Consider the following 20,873-nt stretch of genomic DNA (forward strand, 5'->3'; position numbering starts at 1 on the left):
AGCAAGGGAAGAGATACGTTACCGTCCGGATGATGAGCGTAATGATCCAGAGAAAATTATTTCCGTATTAAAGGAGTTGTATGGCTGCTCACAATCATATGTTTCTTTGCAGGAGGCTTTCTTCTCTAGGAGGCAGCAAGAAGGGGAGTCTTTGTTGGAGTTCTCCCTTGCTTTGATTGGCCTCCTGGAGCAAGTGAAGCAAAAGTCACCTTATACAATGCCAAATTTTCAAGTTTTATTGCGCGACCAGTTTATCGAGCACGTTAATAATGACAATGCTTTACGTCGTGAGCTTAAACAATTGGTACGAGGTCAACCCACTCTGACCCTCTTAGATGTACGTGCCGAAGCACTCCGATGGGAACGGGAGGGTATGCCAGGTAGCTCAAGGGGTCGTAGTCATTCGCTTCCCTCTGTATATGGCATTCAATATGGGGTGCGGGGTGAGCCTCGTGAGAACCCTGGGAAGTCTTCTCATGGGTCTGAGTTGGGAGAGGTTAAAGAAATGTTGCGATTGCAGCAGGAACAAATAAGTATGTTAACACAAAGTATTGCCCGTTTACAGGCCCCTCAGCCCCATAGTTGATCTCTTCAGCCACATAATCGTTCCCCTCAGCCTCATGGCCAATCCCCTCGTCGGAACCAGATTGTGTGTCGACGATGTCAGAAACCGGGTCATTTTGCTAGGGAGTGCGATGGAGAGCGCGTACCCACTCGTTACTCGTCGACTGCGTCATCTCAAAATGGTGGACAGTCTGATTTGCCTGCGCCTTCGGGAAACTAGTACCCACCGCGTTGCGGAGTCAAGGCGCGGTTGGGGAAGAAAATGGCTCAAGTACTACTCTAGCTCATTTAATGTCTTCATGCCCACATCTTCTGGTTCGTATCGGTGGTATTCAAGTGCCCTGTTTGGTTGACACTGGGTCTATGGTGTCCACCATCACCGAAAGCTGCTTCCAAACCTATTTTCAGACTTGGGGCGTAGATCGTTTAAAATCGTGCCACTGGCTTCAACTTCGTGCCGCTAACGGTTTGTCGATCCCTTATATCGGCTATATGGAACTAGATATTGAGATGTGTAATCGATTGATTTCTAAGTGTGGGGTTTTGGTGGTCAAAGATCCTCCTGGGGGCATCTGTTCTCAAATTCCCGGAGTATTGGGAATGAATGTTCTCAGTCGATGCTACCAGGAGCTCTTTGGACAGTATGGCCCTGGCTTGTTTGATTCTCCCTCCTCTTTGGAGGCCCCAAAATTCGTATTACAGGCATTACAGTACTGCCATTTAACGGAGGACCGGTCTTCAGTGGTGCGTACTGGTAAGGCTAAGTTCTTGAGGTCATAAGCGGTGTGTCGTATTCGGGTGGCATGCTAAAGCTTGTACCAGCCACATGCTCTGAACAATATGCGGAAGGAACTGTGCTGTTCGAGCCTCCTGTGTCCGGGTTGCCAGCTGGATTGTTGGCCTCACCAGCACTGGTTAAAGTAGTCCGTGGTACAGTTTATTTGCCCATGGTTAATGTGGGAACCGCAGACGTAATGTTGTATGCTGGCACAATCTTGGGAACACTCAATAGTGTTCAGGTGGTAAGTTTGCCAGCAGGGATAACTGAGGTAGAGCCAGTGAAGGCTTTAGTGCGTTCTCAGGTTGCGGAGACGGTTATTCCAATTCAAGAACAGATCGAAGCTGTTAATTTATCTGTCCTGTCCGAGGGAGAGCAGGGTGAGGTTAGGTCTCTGTTGAAGCGATACTGTTGTGGATTCCCCGGATTCAAGAAGACTCCGAGCATTAGGTTTTGATAGCAAAAATTCAGACTTTTATTGATCAATATAAGCCGAGACTGTCTAAGGTCCACACAGAACCACTCTATAGCCAGCCCTCTCGCTTACCACTCTTCAGGGGTTTTTATATGGTCATCACACTACCACGTCACAGTAATAAATGGTGGCCTCCTGAATTACCCTTGTTAATGAGGATCACAGGTGTAAGACAACAGATGTAAAATGCCAAAAACAGATGGGTTCTAAATAGTGGGGTTCTTAGCTTATGTCTGACTGCAGTTATAATGGTAACTAAATTATATAAGATTTACTTTATATTTTGATTAACAAAAACTTCTTCATATTTCCCCCTTTGAGACGTTTACGTCTCATTTTACTCTTGAGTGACATTTCATGATTCAGTCTGTTCTGTTAACGCTATCTAGTAACCAAAAATAGTCCCTATGTTACATTACAACAAGTCTAAGTCATGCCATTTCACTCAAGAAGGCGTTAGGGCCAAACCTCTTCCCTCGGTCTCTTTGGCTAGAAGGAAGTAAAAGACCATAACACCTTGATTTTACTTTAGTCAATGTACAGGGGTTGTATACTTGGTTTTATTATGTCTATGGTTATCCTAATTATGGAACACATCTATGTCAATAGAATAGATCAACCAAAGCATGAGTAAACATAAACAAATATGAATATGTAGGTAAGAAGGGTACCTCCTAAATGCTGATCAGAAACATCATAAAACAAAATCATCATAAAACAAAATATAAAACATGCATAATAGTTTGTTGTCATTCCCTTATTCCTCATCAGAGCTATTGGAAGTTTCTTCGCCTAGATGCAAGTTCACGGTTGTTTTGTAAAGTAGGTCTAGGTAATGCTCATTTTGATTTGAGTATATTTTTCCTCTAGGTCTCAATACTCCCATTTGCTTGACTGTGGACTTGATAATTAAGGATTTTAATAGAGGAAACACACAACAAAGTAGTACCCCTCCCATAGTACTTGCCATTGCGAGTTGTAGTCCTATTTTTGCTAACCGTTCTCCCCATGATCCTAAATTCAAATTAAACCAGTCCCACATTTTCTCATCTTTTCCAGCATTCTTTTTCATTTCTATCTGTAGTTCTTTGAGCTTGGTCATGGCTTTTGTAAATGTCCCTTCTGGTGAGGTGTTGTTAGGTATGTAAGTACAACATTGATTACCAAATAATACACATACTCCCCCTTTGTCAGCTAACATCCAGTTAAGAGCTAGTCTATTTTGCCATGTCATTTTACTTGTTGCATCTAACTGTTCCCCTAAAGAGATTAATGCCTCGTTTGTGTAATTAATGAACCTTTGTTGATTGTAATATATATAATTTATCCATTCTGTATTTTTGTTCTGTGTAATCCAGATGAATATGGATTCAAGACCTGATTTAACTTCATTCCTAGCTTTAAATTGCTCGGGTAAACCTCTTGGTTGGCCTACAGCATCTATATATACTCTAGGATCTGGTTTATAACTTCTCTTAGCTCTGGAGTTAGCTGCGTTATTTTTCCCGGAAAGGGATTCAGGATTCCATTCTGTAATATGGATTTCTTGTATCAACCGTACTCTAGTACATTTTCCTGTCCATCCTAGGGGTAATGAAGGTAAAAGTTTCCTATTTCCACAAATCCAGAAAAAGTCTGCTAGTGCTGCAGTTTGATCCTTGTATCTGTCTGCTTCGGGAAATGATATAGTTTGATTTTCACATGTTTTAGCTGGATATATATTCCTTCCTCTCCTGATTCCTGATGCCGGAAGGGTGGAAGTTCCATAGGATCATCAGCCTCTCGATAGATTTTGGCATCAAGGTTCCATGTGACGCTGCACCTCCCTTTGAATTGTCCCACACTTATACTTCCTGTTGGTTTGGCAAAGCACTCATATTCTTTACTATAGTCTATGGTGTACCAGGTTGGAATTTCTATTTGGTCCTTTTGAATTCTCATGTTCTCTGTTAGATCCAGAGTTCTACATTTGGCTCTCAGTCTTGGTATATGTTTGAAAAGAAGTTTGTGGTTGGCATTACTTAGGAGCTTAAACATTCAGCGGGGCAGAAGGGTCGGAAGTCTCTTCCCAAATGGCAATAATCTCTTTTGAATTTTGCACAATGTTCGTAGTTGTATGGATTTGGAACGGCTATTACTTGGCTTCCCGGTGTTTTGGTACATACTAGGCAGTCTTTCTTATTTAATTCTGCTGTTGTGAAGGTGGCCCATTCATACCACTGATTGCTTTGTGCAAGTTCCCACAAAACATCTAGCTTGGTGTCATCCTCGTACATATTGTCCTTGTCCTCGCTGTTCCTGCGTCGCTTTCCATGTTGTCCTGCTTCAACTGAGTCGCTGCTGGTTTTGGTGGAGGGCTGAAAAGTTGATGGTAGGAAAGTGAGGTTGTGTGGCAGAGAGTTGTTCTGTGCTTGACTTGCGGGGGCTGGAGTTGTGATGTTATCTGTGGCTTGAACTTGTGACAGACATGTGCTGATCAGGCATGTGGTCAACAATATTCTCGCCATTGTCTTGCTGAGCTCTCTCTGTTGCATGTTCTTTATTATTCTGTATTGCGGCTGGTCTTTGTTTGGGAACTCTTGTGCAGTGATTCAGATGGTACCACGTGCTGCTTCCTTCTACTTGAACGGCAGTTGGTGTTGCTGCTGTGATGTTATACGGCCTTTCCCTTCTTGGCTCGTTCCATTTCCTTCTGAATACTCTCAGATAGACCTGATCTCCTGGGGTGATGGGACAGCTGGTTTCCGTCTGCTCCGACAGCTCCTTTCTTTTTTCCTGCGCACAAATAGCTTTATGGATAGCCGTTAGCTCTTTCATGTATGATTTTAACTCCATTTGTAGTTGTTCTAGTGGGGGTCCCTTGTAGGGACCTCTGTTACATGGTGCAGGTATCATGCATCCAGTAAGCATTTGGTGAGGTGTTAGATGTGTGTTTCAGTTAGTTTGCATGCGGTAACTCATCAGTGCCAGACTATTTTGTTAATTTTGGATTTGAGAAGACCATTTACTTTTTCAAATTGTCCCTGGGACTGAGGATGGTAAACACAGCCTAGTCTTTTAATTTTCTTTATGATTTTCCTTATGACTTCCCCCTTTGCACCATGGTCAAAACCATGTGCATCTAAGATAAGAATATTTAGAACTGATGTGGGTGCAATAATTTTTGTACCAAAGGAAATCAAACGTCCTAGATATACTACTTTTGGTAAGCAATATTGCAGTTTGGTTTTGGATACTTTGTGACCTCCTTGAGCTAATTTCGTCAGCACTTTGATGGAATCTCTATGACATTGTTCTAGAGATGTTGAGCAGATGATCACATCATCCATGTACTGTAAACAGGTGCTCTCTAGCATAAGGTCTTCTAGGTCGGTCTTGAGAACCTGATTAAATATGTGTGGTGACAATTTATATCCCATTGGGAGTCTCGCATAGGTGTATTGTTTACCTGCATACGTAAATGCAAACAGATACCTACTTTCCTCTGCTACAGGAATACTGAAAAAGGCTGAGCCAAGGTCAATTACTGTAAAGTACTTGGCTTGCGGGAGGGGATGTTTGTTAGCAATGTATGAGGGTTGGGAACATCTGTTGGCCAATCTTCTGTTACAGCATTGATTGCTCTCAGATCATGTACAAGACGCCATTTGACTTTGTTTGCTTTGAGTATCGGATAGATGGGTGTGTTGCAGTAACTGTTTGTTTCTACTAACACTTTTGCTTTAACAAGTCCCTCAATTGTGGTTTTTATGCCTAATTCAGCCTCTTGACTCAATGGGTATTGTCTTTTCCGAGGAAGGCGTGCATTTGGTTTTAGCCTCACTTGTACTGGACTGGCTGACCTTACTAACCCTACGTCTGTCTCATGCTGGGACCATAGCTCAGCCGGCACCTGGTTTATTGCCCCCTGCAAAAGTTCAGCCGTAGTTCTTTCTGAGTCTGGTGTTGCCATTACTTGCTCGGATTGCTTTTGTCTGATAATCACCTCCTGTGGAATGCCTAATAATGAAGTACCACATAGAATTTTTATGTAGTTTTGGTCAGTGGAATGAAAGATTAACGGATTTATTGTCGGTTCCCATTTACTTTGCGTGGCTTGTTTCATCATCTGTCCTAAATGCTTGGTTTCCCATTTTTTCCCTACATATAAAGGTATATGCGGTACTGAATCATTCATATCAAACCATTTGTTTATGAATTCGTTTTCGGTTATTTTTAAGGCTGCTCCTTGTTCACCTATTATTATGTATTGTGAGATCATTTCAATTTGTTGTTCTTTTGTTTCTTCCTGCCATTTTTCTTCTAAAATTTTGTTTCTTGTTGGGTCATATTTCATTATGCAATGAAATCCTGTCTTGGGTATTCGTAACTCGGGGGTCTGTGCTTCAATGAATTTACCCCATTCGTCAATGATCTGTTTTACATCCTCTTCTATCTGCCCTATCCAATATACGTTTGCTTCAGCTTCGGAAATCATCATTTGAGCTCCCTGCATATCTACATACACTCCATCAGTAGAGCACCAAATTTGCAATCCTAACTTACACAATGCATCTCTTCCTAATAGGTTAATAGGCGTTTGATCTGATATCAGAATAGGCATGGTTACACTTTTGTCTTTTGTTTGTAGGCAAATTGGAGCTGTCATAGGGATTAACTGTATTTGTCCCGAGAATCCTACTGTCTTTACAAATTTTCCAGACATGGGGAGGTGTGAGGCATAATTTGATTTTACACATGTATAGACTGCTCCTGTGTCTATCATCATTGGAATTGTTTTGCCTTCTACTTCTATTTGCAATATGGGTTCTTGATTTGCATTGGTTGTTAAAACTGGTAGTAGACTCTCCCCTATAAGATTCTCTGGGCACCCCTAATAATTTGGATTTGGATTTCTCCATGGGCCTGCAACATTTTGATAGCGTGTCTGGTCCCCTGCCCACCTTCTAAACTCGGGGTCTGCTGTCCATGGGTTGGGACAATCTCTTCTTATATGTCCTGGCTGTCCACATTTCCAGCACAGTCCTGGAGGAAGATTAACAGCTCTGTTTCCTCCTTTTGGAGGTTGCAGTTGTTTTCTTTTCCACTCAGGGGGTCCTGGCTGGGCATAGACATTAACAATGGGTGTAGGTGTCGGGGTTGTATTTGGAGGGGTCAATGTGGGCACAGCTGGGTGTGTCTTTATTCCTCCTATAGTTTTTGCTAGGAGTGCTTTGACATCCCCCACGGCCAAAAGTTTGCCTGCTGTCTCTTCCTCAAACACCCTAATCCATTTTCCAGCTCCCTCGTGCATGTCAGGTAACCGGGTGATCAGACACTCTACATCTTGTGTGGCCCATGGAATATATTGTGCCCTTGTACCCTTAATTAAGATTGGAAGCTGTTTGTTCTGCGATCTTAATCGTCCTTTATGGAGTGTCCCCCTGTTCTCATCAGATGCAAACTCTCTTAACCTCATTTCTGTATCTTTGAATTTTTGTGTTATTTCTTCTTCTAGCCCGCATCCCTCATTGAGATCCTCATTTTCCCTTTCTGACTGAGATTTTTGTTCATATGGTATTTTCATTTTGTCTAAGGCTGTCTGTATTTCTCCGTAACAGTCTAAATCGCTTTCTTGTGGCTTTTTAATTGGTTTTGTTTTGGGTCTTACATCCTGTCCTGTCGGCTTCTCTTGTTCTAAATCAATTTCCCCTTCCATCCCAAGCTCGCCTAACACTTGAACTTTTCCCTTGAGTAATGGAAATTGTCCTTCAGCGTTTCCATACGGAGGGGGATCTGCTAACCTCTTTTCTTTTTTCTTTATTTCTTGGTTTGCTTCTTTCAGAATTTTTCGAGCCTGTTTTAGGGTTTTTAATAAATCTTCGCCTTCTTTTTTAAATAATTTTAAAACTTCTTGCTCTTTTTGTCTTTTTTCTTCTCTCTTTTCCCGGTTCAGGAATATGCCTTTAGTTTTGTAATTTTTTACCAATGTTTCCATTTCCTCACACAATGTCACCTCAAATGTTCCCTCTTCAGGCCATTTAGTACTCAAATTTGTTGTTCTCTTTTGCCACTTTCTGCAGAGCTTATGTATCAGTTCCTTAAGCAGAGGATACTTTGCTTCCAATGTTTCTGCCGGAGTTGTCATAACTTTGCTATAAGTCAACCCGTCTAACCTGTAAGAATAGTTTTTCCCTTCAATAGCTCTTAAAGTAAGAACTCTTAAGTATTTTATGATAAACGTCTACTGTACCCGTAAACCAAACTACAATATTCACCACTTTTATCAGCAATATATCGTATGTATCCTCAATAAGTTTGCGACTTACTATACCAGATATGTTTTATCACTGTACTATATAGTCACCAGAATCTATTCAAGCGATATTTAACTTTAGTCAATAACTTTAATTATGCGGTATACATTTATCCATTCATGAACACACACTCCCTTTATTTACAGGGCTCATACATTCATTCCAACTGTGTCCCTTTATCCTATAGGGCTCATTTATTTTAACACTTACCAGCTATGTCCCTTTATGTACTGGGCTCATTCATTTAATCACTTAATCATAAGTCCCTTTATATATAGGGCTCATTTATATCATCCAAACAAGACAAAACTACGAAAGGTTCATACATTCATGCTTCAGTCACACCGTACACATTCAGTTGAGCTCACACAACTAGTACCTACTTTACATAGAACAATTTCTGAACACTAAAACACAAAACAAATATTTCATAGATACTCCTCCGCAATCCAATGAAATTATCTAACAACCAGGTACTCTGCCTTACTTGTTACACTTCCGCTACCCAAGCGAAGACAATCTTTTTCCCAACTTTATACCTCACATGTGGTCCTTCAGACAGTCATTCAACTAACACTCATTCTAGCCCACACCTAGACCTCAATTCTTTTTCTTCCACTTCCTATCTCAATTTTTCAACATACCCCTTCAACAATCTATCTTTCAAATTAATAATAAACACATAAGACAAACAGAGCTAGCCCAAAATAACAAACCCCGTGGGAATTTTCCACCTCAATTAATGTCTGGTATTGGCATGATCCAGCTTTAAACAGTTTTAACCTTCTTTTCGGCTCGTTATACCTTACTTTATTGTCACTTTATGTAATTACGGGTCCTTTATCCTTTTTGAATTTTTCTATTGTCGTTTTTGTATTACTTTCTGCGTTTTACTTGAGTTTGAAATGTAATTAATTTATCCAATACCCACAAAAATTGGGAATTTTAATTGCCAAGGAGGAATTTACACTGAATTCAGGAATTTGACACCTCTCTTGGACTCACCCACAGCAGCGCTTTAATCCACCTGCAGGATTTTACCTTTTATCTACAAACTAACATATATTCTATCTGCATTCGCTGTTCTCCTCAAGTCCAAACCAACAGAAAATACAGATTACTGCATGCATTTAGTGTTTTTGAAATCAAAACCCAATTTTCTTTCAATTATAAGAATCTTTTCTTCACTCGGTTCGATTATTTTTAGAAGAACATAAGGTGTCTCACCACGAGTAGGTTCTGGCGAACAACACAACCTAACTATGAAGCAAAAACTGCTTACCTTTGGCCAAGTTGTTGTGTTGTCCCCCAAAACTCGCTTCGCATGTTATCCACCCTGTTGTCCTTTTCTATCCTGTTCGTGGCGCCAATTGTTGTGGATTCCCCGGATTCAAGAAGACTCCGAGCATTAGGTTTTGATAGCAAAAATTCAGACTTTTATTGATCAATATAAGCCGAGACTGTCTAAGGTCCACACAGAACCACTCTATAGCCAGCCCTCTCGCTTACCACTCTTCAGGGGTTTTTATATGGTCATCACACTACCACGTCACAGTAATAAATGGTGGCCTCCTGAATTACCCTTGTTAATGAGGATCACAGGTGTAAGACAACAGATGTAAAATGCCAAAAACAGATGGGTTCTAAATAGTGGGGTTCTTAGCTTATGTCTGACTGCAGTTATAATGGTAACTAAATTATATAAGATTTACTTTATATTTTGATTAACAAAAACTTCTTCAATACCAATCTGTATTCTCAGCTCATGATGGCGATTTGGGTTGTACAGGTTTGATTTCACATGAGATACCAGTGCTGGATTCAGTGCCCGTTCGTCAGAGGTACAGGCGGATTCCGCCATCAGAATATGACGTTGTCAAGTCCCACATTAACCAGCTCTTGGAGACCAAGGTAATCAGGGAAAGTTGCAGCCCTTACGCATCGCCCATAGTGCTGGTCAGGAAAAAGGACGGTAGTCTCCGCATGTGCGTTGACTACCGTCAATTAAACGCAAAGACAAGAAAGGATGCTTTTCCCCTCCCTCGCATTGAAGAGTCCCTCGACTTCTTGACGGGGGCCGGTTGGTTTTCCACTATGGATTTGGCTAGTGGTTACAACCAGGTCCCCGTCCTCGAAAGGGATAAACCCAAGACAGCGTTCTGTACCCCATTTGGCCTATTCGAATTCAATCGTATGCCCTTCGGGCTGTGCAACGCTCCAAGCACCTTTCAGCGTTTGATGGAACGGATGTTCGGGGATCAACAGGGTAGTTCGCTACTGTTGTACCTGGATGATATTGTGGTGTTCTCCACCTCCGTTTTGCAGCATCTGGAGCGCTTGGAGGTTGTGTTGGGTCGCTTGGGGCGTGAGGGCTTGAAGGCCAAATTGGCGAAGTGCGCCTTCTTTCAGAAGGAGGTGAAATATCTGGGTCATGTGATCTCTGCTCAAGGTGTTTCCACTGACCCCAGCAAGATTGAGGCGGTCTCGCAGTGGCGGTGTCCCACCAGTGCGTCTGAACTACGCTCGTTCCTGGGGTTTGCCAGCTATTATCGCCGTTTCGTGCAGGGCTTTGCGAAGTTGGCAGCCCCCTTGCACCAGGTTGTAGCTGAGTGTGCTGCTGGCAGGCCCCGGGTGCGAGCAGGTAAGAGCTTTTCTGACGCTTGGTCGGAGCAGTGCCAACGCAGCTTTGAGGAGTTGAAGGTTAGGCTTACAACTGCTCCAGTGTTGGCATACGCTGACTTCTCCCTGCCGTTTATTTTAGAGGTAGATGCCAGTTATGGTGGCTTGGGGGCAGTCCTCTCCCAGGAGCAGGAAGGGAGAGTTTGACCTATTGCGTATGCCAGCCGCAGTCTTAGGCCCACTGAGCGCAACATGGTTAACTACAGCTCTATGAAGCTGGAGTTCCTGGCGCTCAAGTGGGCCATGGCTGAAAAGTTTCGCGAATATCTGTTGGGGCATAAGTGTATCGTCTATACTGACAATAATCCTCTTAGCCATTTGTTAACCGCAAAGCTTGCTGCGACGGAACAGCGCTGGGCTGCCCAGCTTGCTGCATTTGATTTTACGATCAAGTATCGGTCAGGTAGGAGTAATAGAAATGCTGATGCCCTGTCGAGGCAGGACCCCTCTGGCCAGTGTACGGTGAGTGCAGTGTTGCCAGGAACTGAAGTGCCAGCTACGGTTAAGCAGGTTTTTGCAACAGAGTGTGTGTGTCTGCGTGTGTGTGGGATGCACGAGTGCACCATTAGGATCCTCACTTCGCCTAGCCTGCCCTTGCCGTGGAAAGTCTGTGCTGTATCTTATTTTTCTTTTGTTTCTTTGAGTATTCTAAATGTCTTTATTTAAAGGAAACAGAGCTCCCTTTTTGTGACCGTGTGATATTGACTTGATACTGAGTGATCTTGAGACTTTTAACTATTTATTGTGGATATCGAAAATAAAGTTTTGTACATTGTTCCCACGTCTCTCCGAGTTATTCCGGCCTACGAATCTGTGCTTCCTAATTTTTATTTCCCCGGTTTCTTTTACGGGGTGGCGTAGTCGGTTCCTTTAAATATAACTTTTCTTCCACTCAGTATTGCCACATCTATATACATGCTGCCCCTGGGGAACATTATTAGAAAGCACAGGGTTAATTTCCACTGTTATGCTGATGACACACAGCTATACATTTCATCTAAGCCTGATAAGTTATCAGAAATGTCTAAATTAACAGAGTGTGTTAAAGACATAAAAGACTGGATGACTAGAAATTTTCTTCTATTAAACTCTAATAAAACAGAGGTGCTTCTTATCGGACCAAATTCATGTTTACAGCAAATTTCTGAGCTCAAACTACAATTAGATGGATGTGATATAAACGTTACTCCGACAGTTAAAGACTTGGGTGTGATATTGGACAGCAACCTGTCCTTCGAACACCATATCACTCATGTTACAAAATCTGCCTACTTTCATCTTAGAAATATTGCTAAACTCTTTAATCTAGACTTAAACTGGCAGAGTGTGTCTGCTTCCTGAACAGAGTTAGCGAGATTGTTCCAGAGTTTAGGTGCTAGATAGGAAAATGATCTGCCGCCCGCAGTTGATTTTGATATTCTAGGTATTATCAAATAGCCAGAGTTTTGAGAACACAGCAGACGTGCAGGACTATAATGTGATAAGAGCTCGCTCAAATATTGAGGAGCTAAACCATTCAGGGCTTTATAGGTAATTAATAAGATTTTAAAATCTATCCGATGTTTGATAGGGAGCCAGTGCAGTGTTCCTAGTTCTAGTAAGGACCCTAGCTGCTGCGTTTTGGACTAGCTGAAGTTTGTATATTAAGCGTGCAGAACAACCACCCAATAAAGCATTACAATAATCTAACCTCGAGGTCATAAACGCATTAATTAAAATTTCAGCATTAGAGGTTGAATAGGTCGTAATTTAGATATATTTTTAAGATAGAAAAACACAGTTTTACAGATGCTGGAAACATGGTTTTCGAAGGAAAGATTGCTGTCAAACAGCACACCTAGGTTCCTAATTGACGATGAAGAATTAACAGAGCAGCCATCAAGTCTTAGACTGTGTTCTAGATTATTATATATGTGGATTTTAGGTCCAATTATTAGCACCTCTGTTTTTTTCAGAATTTAGCATTAGGAAGTTACTCATCATCCAGTCTGTCCACACCCATTACCAGCTGATGGGTTGCAGCTGCTCCTCATTCCCCTCTGGCTATAAGAGCACCACAAGGCACGCCAGAAGGTGAGCATGGCCTCCAGATAAGCTGGGAGTAACGTCTTTTCTCTTTTTCCCCATAGATAGCAGCTTGTGAACGATCTGCCACCACTTCACGGCATGGACCCACTGCATTAGGAGGAAGGAAGAGGACTAGAGAGCACCTCAGCACTTGTCACCACTTGGACACTGACCAGCACCCATATTACCTTCTTTTTATTTAATAAATCCACTCTCCGGGATATTTATTTGAGTTCTCCTTGCCGTGTTTTTCTTTACCCTTCCACAATATATTCTGCTAAAAATCAAGTTTGATTATTTTCATTAACATGGCATTTTATTACACTGCTTTAAAAAAAAAAAAAAAAAAAAAACTGTTTCTTTATGTTTTATATTATTGGATTGACTGCACATTATCAAGTGTGCCTAGTGATGGACATGGCACTGCATTTAAATAATTCCTTGAGTAACCAAGTAAGGCAGATGAGGTGAACCAGAAGTTACACAGGCAGTGTGTAAAAAATAGTCATCTAAAAAATATTGCACAGTATAAATGTATGGGCTTAAAGAGCCTGTCTGCCTACCAATCAAAACACATGGGCATGGAGGGGATACATGTAAAGCTAATTCTATTAAAAAAACTATACCAATGGCAAAGTTTTTCAACCAGATGAAGTCAGGAGTGTGTGAATACTGTATGTGCAGCGATACCTTGAGGGATAATTTTACTATAAAATTATGTAGATTTTACACAGGCCAAGTCTTCCCTGTTGTTTTAAAATGATCATGCAAACTACTGAACACATCAAAATACTAGCCACAAAGCATGTGCATCACAATTAGAGATGAAACAATTACTGGTTTCATGATAAACCATGGTAAATTGTACTGAAGGTTAGTAATATCATTTACAATTTGATTATCACAAAAACTTACAGTAAATCCTATCCATCTAGCATCAGCCTGATGCAAATGCAGCATGCAATGTTGTTTTTTGAATGAGACAAAATGGCAGAAGGCGGTGACAGCCCTGGGAGATTTCAGCCTTCTAGAAGGATCAAATCTGAGTTATGGTCATTTTTTTGCTTTTACAAAAGTCCTGAGGGAAACGTAATAGAGTATGATCACCCTGTCTGCAGAACAAGCCTGAAGAAAGTCACTGCTATAGGTGCAAACACTTCAAATCTGCCAACGCAAGGAAAGTGGGCTTTGGTCTCAATACTAAATCTATATCTGGGAAATAATAACAAGTCAAAGATGAACTAACATGTTCAGACATAACTAGGGTGACATTAAAGGGATAATAATGTATATTAATTTGCCCTTATTACACAGTTTCTTTAGCACATGAATAATTACTGCGACATTAATGTTTTAAATCTAACCTGCTTATAAATCCATTTTGTCCAGACAAGATGATCACAACAAGATTAATTATAGTCGTATTAACAGTAAAGTCTGATTTCATTTTCAATACAATGACAAACAGAGACGCAAGGGGCCTTAATGGAATGAGACAGTGTGTGTTATAAGGCATTATTGCACATTTCACTTCATATTCAATGTTTTTATTTGCCTGCATTGACACCACTGTATGTAAACAGGACTGTCCTGGACAATGACATCGTTTTTATTTTACAATACTGATATATAAATGAATTAACTAATTATTGATATATTTTTTTACAACCAAATGAATCAATACTGAATTTACTTAAGATGGGCAAAATTATTCACCAGTTATCACTGTAAAGAAGCTTTGACACAATCTGCATTGTAAAAAAGTGCTATATAAATAAAGGTGACTTGACTATTGACGACAGGTCGAGTGCTCCTTTCCTGAACCACAACGTGACAAAAGGAAAGAAATGGCAAAAAATAGAATCTCGCTTCAAAAAAAGTGCATAGAGCTTTCTTGATTTATTTGTTGATTAACATCCTAGATGTGCCTCTGGCTTGCTTAGTTGAGGAATAGGCATGGGGCGATGCAAGGTGGTTTGGAAAAGTCATGGTTTCAAAACCACTAAAATTTTCTGTCATACCATTTCTGCGATATGCAGTTTTTTATGTGTCGATGTGCATGGTTCCCTCAGTTCTGTGTAGCTAATAGCAAGAGTACAGGAATTAAAAAGATAACTGTTATAACAGATTTAGGTTAAAATTTAACATGTCTGTCTTTATTTTTCTTCTTTTTAGGGTAGAATTCTCTCCAGCGGGAAAGGGCCATTCACATCAAAAGCTTTACTCCAGCCCACAATTCAGCAAACATTTGAGAAACAAATCACTTAATGCACTCACATCTAAGCATGCTAATTTAATCATAAATTTACATGTGAAAATAAAATATACTGTGTTCAGTGGGAAAAAAGGAGATTTTTTGCCTGGTGCTCTTCTTGTATTTTGCGTCACTCAGGTTTGATAAGGCAGAATAGGAAACTAATTCAGACCACAAGTGTATGAAACCTCCAGATGGAAGCAGTCACCCCTTGGTCCTCTTCCATGAGAGCACGATACATAATGAGGTCACTTATCTTTCTGAGAGAATGCCCAATTTTCAGGACCAAACTTTGAATGTACTGTTTTTGTGATCAAAACCTGAAACTCTTTTGACAGCACTAGCAATGATAAAAAAGTTACTTGGTTTTATTGCCTCTTCCATGTTATGGATTCTTGCTGTGTGGCATAATTAATCTCCCAAATTCCCTTGCTTTGTCTTATATACTCATGCTTTGATCTCTCACTCCCATGCTTATTAAAGAGGCACTGGGCAAACTTCAAGACATAATGATCATTCCTTATTGTAGTGGACATGTCATGCTTATGCATTTTGCCCAGCACTGACCAAAGTTCACTTGAAATTGGCTGGGACACTGTGGATTGAGCAGATGTTATATCAAAGACTCTGTCTCTCAACTCAGGTCCCTCTTCAACATTATTCTCTGTGCTTAGGGCTCATCTTTTCATATGTCACGAAAGTTATTTTCTGGATAACATACCCTTACAGTACAAGCAGTAATCGTATGTCTCAGAGCTGTTGCTCTGTTTGGAACTCCTTTTTAAACAGTCTGATCCTGTGGTTTGCCAAGGTTTTGGAATTTCTCAAGTAGAACCTTTCTGTCCTTTGATGATTTGGGGAACTGGAGTGTCTGTGTGATTTGAGCATTTTCATTTCTGGGTCACTTTGGAAATCACCAGTAATTTGTAGATCCATCAGGATTTTCTTACAGTTGTCCTGTATATCTATGGTCTGTTCCTGTTCAGTGAAAATGCCCAAATCAGGCATATTAGTAGTGTGGAGTTGTTTGTTTAATATTCATTGTGTTCTATTTTTGCATGTTTCTGTTAAGGACTTTTATTTTGGTGTTGCGTCCTCTGGGAAGGAGGGGCTGGTGAGGTAAAAGGGAAACGCGGGAGAGGGAAAGATTTTAGCGGGCTCGGAGACGAGTGTGGTTGTCCTCCCAAAGCTGGCTCAATAAAAATTACTAGTCGTCGGTATTTTCAAGTCCTTCGTCTTTATTTACACCAGCAGAAACCTCACGCCTTACATATTTATTGGTGGCAGCGGTGGTTACCTCCGGCATCTTTGGAGAAGTTGCTGTTGGACTGGTATGGTATGATTATCACTGCCCTTTCGTCGTATACTGGATCAGTTGTACTGGTGGATTAATTTAGACTGAACCGTGTTTTGCTTTCCATACCATTACAAATTCGTGGACTGTATTCCGACAGACTATTTGTAATTTTAGAGTATTTTTTTGTTTTCACCATCGTGTGAGTTTTCATTTCATGTTAAGTTATTTCGTTATTTCGTTTCTTTTCTGAAAAAAAGTGCAAGAAGACGTTTGCGACTGGATTATTAGAAGTTGGCTTTTTGCCAGGATTGAACAGCGCTCACTTTTCTCTGCGTGTGTGCGCGTTACTCCCTCCCGTGGCAGACTTCGGTAACTGCACATAGACTCAGAATCAAAGGACACGGTATTGCAAATAAGACTTAAACAAAAAAAAAAAAAAAAAAGAAAAGAACTTCTTCATCGACCTTCACCATACTAAATCTGTCCTGCAGATCATTTTCATCAATAAGAGACTTTGCTGGATTGAACTGATAAAACACTTCATTGACTTCACTCTTTTGAAAAATGGCGGAGGACAATGGAACAAACCCACACGTGCACTTCAGAGCTGTTTTACCCCCAGACTTCACTGGGGATGGCAACGAAAGTTTTTCTCAATGGGCTCGTCGTTTTCAAGTATGCTGTGAGACCTCAGGTATGGACAAACCTCAGCTTGCCAAAGTCCTTCCTTCAAGATTGGCAGGTGCTGCATTCAGTTACTGGGATAGTTTGGTAGATGACACAAAAGCTGATTATGACACAACGTGTAGCAAATTGGCTGCAGTTTTTGATCAGAAACAGCTACTAAGAACATTTCAAACTTACTTGCATGCCAGACCGCGTCTGAGTAACGAGCCATTGGAAGTATATGCTGCTGAATTGACCCGCCTTGTTCACCAAGCATGAGTTTGGCGTTACTACATTGGAAGAAGCCATTAAAGTAGCTGGTCGGTGTGAGAGGGCACGTTCCGCAGCCACTGAGACTTTTTCTCTGCCAGCACCTGCTTCACCTCAGCCTGCCGCAGTGCACAGCCTCACAACAGAATCTGCCAATATGCTTGCAGCTCAGCTCAGCGAACTCCATCTGAAAGTAGACAAACTTCAGTCGGTTGTTACTATGCTGACACAACCCAAGTCTCCTTATACCAGTTCAGTCTCATCTCCTGACCGTCGCTTCGCCTATCGTCAGTGATCCCTTGTTCCTGAGCGAGCAAAAGATGATCGATATTTGTCACCTTCTCGCTATCATTTCACTGCATCTGATGAGCCCTACTGTAGGGGAAGGTCTCCTGTACGTTCCACTGACAGCTATCACAGACCACAAGGGAGCCCTAGGCCGAGTTATCAGCAGCAGCGAGGCTATGACAAACCTTTACACTATGACAGTCGAGATGTTCGCTTTAGCCCTCAGAGGAGATCTGCTGCATACAACGACTCAGTGACTTCTCAATCCAGCTACTGGCGTCATTCGAAGGATGACAGCAGCCCAGGTGGGGACCGAGATCGACGGAGGGGTGAGCAGTACTACAGACACCGCTCTCCAAGTCCACAATGACCACATTCACGCCATGTACAATTTTCCGAACATCAGAGGTCGGGAAACGAATGGTAGCTGGAGATGAGGGCCAATCTTCAGTTCAACTGTCAGCAGCCCATAGTGACAACAAAGTGGGATCTTCGGACTCTGCGATCTGGACACCATACATAAAAGGACTCATTGAGGATCAAGAAGTCAGTGTTTTCCTTGACACTGGTGCTGGTTTGTCACTCATTAGTGAGTCTTTACGCCAGCCTATCCCTGCCTTGAAACATCGACCCTTACTGAAAAGTTTCCAGGTGGCACACACTCTGACAGGACAACAATTAGACATTTTAGGCTCATTACCTGTCACGTTACGTCTTGGGTCACACACATTCAGTATGAACATGTTTGTTGTAAGAGACTCTAGACAGGATGTTCTTCTTGGGTGGGACTTTTTCAAAACATATGGTGCCTCAGTTGACACAGCCTGTGGGGCTTTTATGTTTAATGATGAGAAAATTTCCCTTCTCAGTTCCTCACATGCATTGCCATTTTGCTGTAATGTGTTCTTGCTCTCACAAGTCTCAGTCCCTCCCCTGACAGAGATTGTTGTTCCTGCCTCAGTAGCATGTTCCTCAGAATCAAGAACGCAGCTTCATGGTTTTCAGGGTATTCTAGAACCGAATTTGACATTTGACAAAGACTTGGCTGTTGCTCGTAGCTTCTCTAATGTTGAAAATGGGCTCACAGTAGTTCATCTACTTAATCCTACACACCAAGACATTGAGCTGCCCAAAGAAACCCAGTTAGGTCAATTCTACACTGTACGTAATGTGCCTTCTGATTTCTATAGGCCTGTAGATAGTCTTGTGGCTCAGGTTAGCCTTCCAAGCCCTTCATGCCAAATACCTGATGTTCACATGGGTACTGACACACTTACTCCCAGTGAGGTAGAAGTAGTTAACTCCCTCCTACAAGAGAACTGTGATGTCTTTAGCACCACCTCTACCGATCTAGGAAGGTCTGATTTGATTAAGCATAGCATACGGACATCCTCTACGTCCCCTGTGCGTCAAAGAGCATACCGTACATCCCCTGTCCTTCGAAAGGAAATTGACAACCAAGTGCAGAAACTTCTTGATGCTGACTTAATTGAATCTAGTCATAGCCCATGGGCATCCCCAGTGATACTGGTCCGTAAGAAGGATGGCTCTTACAGATTTTGCATCGATTACAGACGTTTAAATTCAGTTACTATCAAAGATGCACACCCACTTCCACGTGTGGACGACAGTTTAGATGCCCTTTCTGGGGCCACCTTGTTTAGCACTCTAGATTTGTCCAGTGGCTACTGGCAGATTCAGATGGACGATTCTAGCAAGGAGAAAACTGCCTTTACTACAGGTGATTCCTCTATCATTTTAAGGTCATGCCCATGGGCCTTACTAATGCCCCCCCAACATTTCAGCGACTGATGGAGCTTGTTCTCCGTGGTCTCCATTGGTCCAATACTCTAGTATATCTTGATGACATAATAGTCTTTAGTAAGACCTTTACAGACCACATTCATGATCTCTCTGAAGTGTTTGGTAGGTTACGGCAAGCTGGCCTCAAACTCCATCCTCAAAAGTGTCAGTTTTTCAAGCAGTCTGTACTTTTTCTAGGACATGTTGTTTCGAAGGATGGCATCCAACCAGACCCCAAAGTGACTGAGAAAGTACTGACCTGGCCTCGTCCGACTACACCTACAGAGGTTAGAGCTTTCATAGGCCTCTGTTCCTACTACCGGCATTTTATCAAAGACTTTGCGGAAAAGGCAGCCCCCTTACATAATCTGACGAAGAAACATGCCAAATTTGCATGGAGTGAACAATGTGAGGACACTTTTCAGCATTTCAGACATGCTCTATCTTCTCCACCTATTCTTACCTACCCTGACTTTAGCAAGTCTTTTATTCTGTATACGGATGCATCTCACCATGCCATTGGCTCCGTTCTTGCACAACAACAACAGGGTGTTGAGAAGGTAGTAGCCTATGCCAGTCATGTGCTAAGTGCAACAGAGCGCAACTGGTCCACTTTTGACAGAGAATGGTGGGCTATTGTTTGGTCTGTTAGACATTTTTCGCACTATTTGCAAGGGTGCCCCTTTGTAATTGTTACAGATCACCGCCCATTGTTGGGGTTAAAGAAAATGCCTATTGATCGAGATCCAACAGGTCGTAGGGCACGCTGGGCATTGGAGCTTGATGTGTACAGTTGGGTCATAAAACACAGGAATGGTGCTAAGCACACAAATGCAGACTCACTATCTAGACGCCCGACTCAAAGTGATGCCACTCCTCAGCCTAATTCTAATACCTTGTTGTCAGGTGAGCCAGGATCTTCTGTAATCACAGCCCCTCTTACTGTGCACTCTGCCATAGACCTTTCTCAGACTTTGTCAGTCGATATAGCACAGTGTCAAAAAGATGATGTCACACTGAGGACAGTGAATGAGTGGTTGACGGAAGGAAGGAGACCTCCAGCTTGGGCACTAAAGAAAGGTTCGTCAGAGCTCAAAGTATACTGGCGACAGTTTGATAGACTGCATTTGCAGGATGGAAAAATCTACCGTTTTGCCTGTAACAAACCAAAAGAGCCACCTACTCTTCATGTAGTCATTCCCAGCAAAGCTGTTGCTCAGGTGTTACAGTTTTTACATGGACATTCCACTGTAGGTCACCTTGGACATAAAAAGACACTTGCAAGAGCTAGAGAGCACTTCTACTGGCCATACATGGCTAGAGACAAAGTGTGTCCCATGTCAGTCAAGATTTATGCCAGTCCCACATCGTGTAGCTCCCCTTCAGACTATTCATGCCGCTCATCCTTTTGAAAAAGTGGCAGCTGACATTACTGA

Source organism: Puntigrus tetrazona, chromosome 4 (assembly GCF_018831695.1).
Source record: "Puntigrus tetrazona isolate hp1 chromosome 4, ASM1883169v1, whole genome shotgun sequence".
Classification (NCBI taxonomy): Eukaryota; Metazoa; Chordata; class Actinopteri; order Cypriniformes; family Cyprinidae; genus Puntigrus; species Puntigrus tetrazona.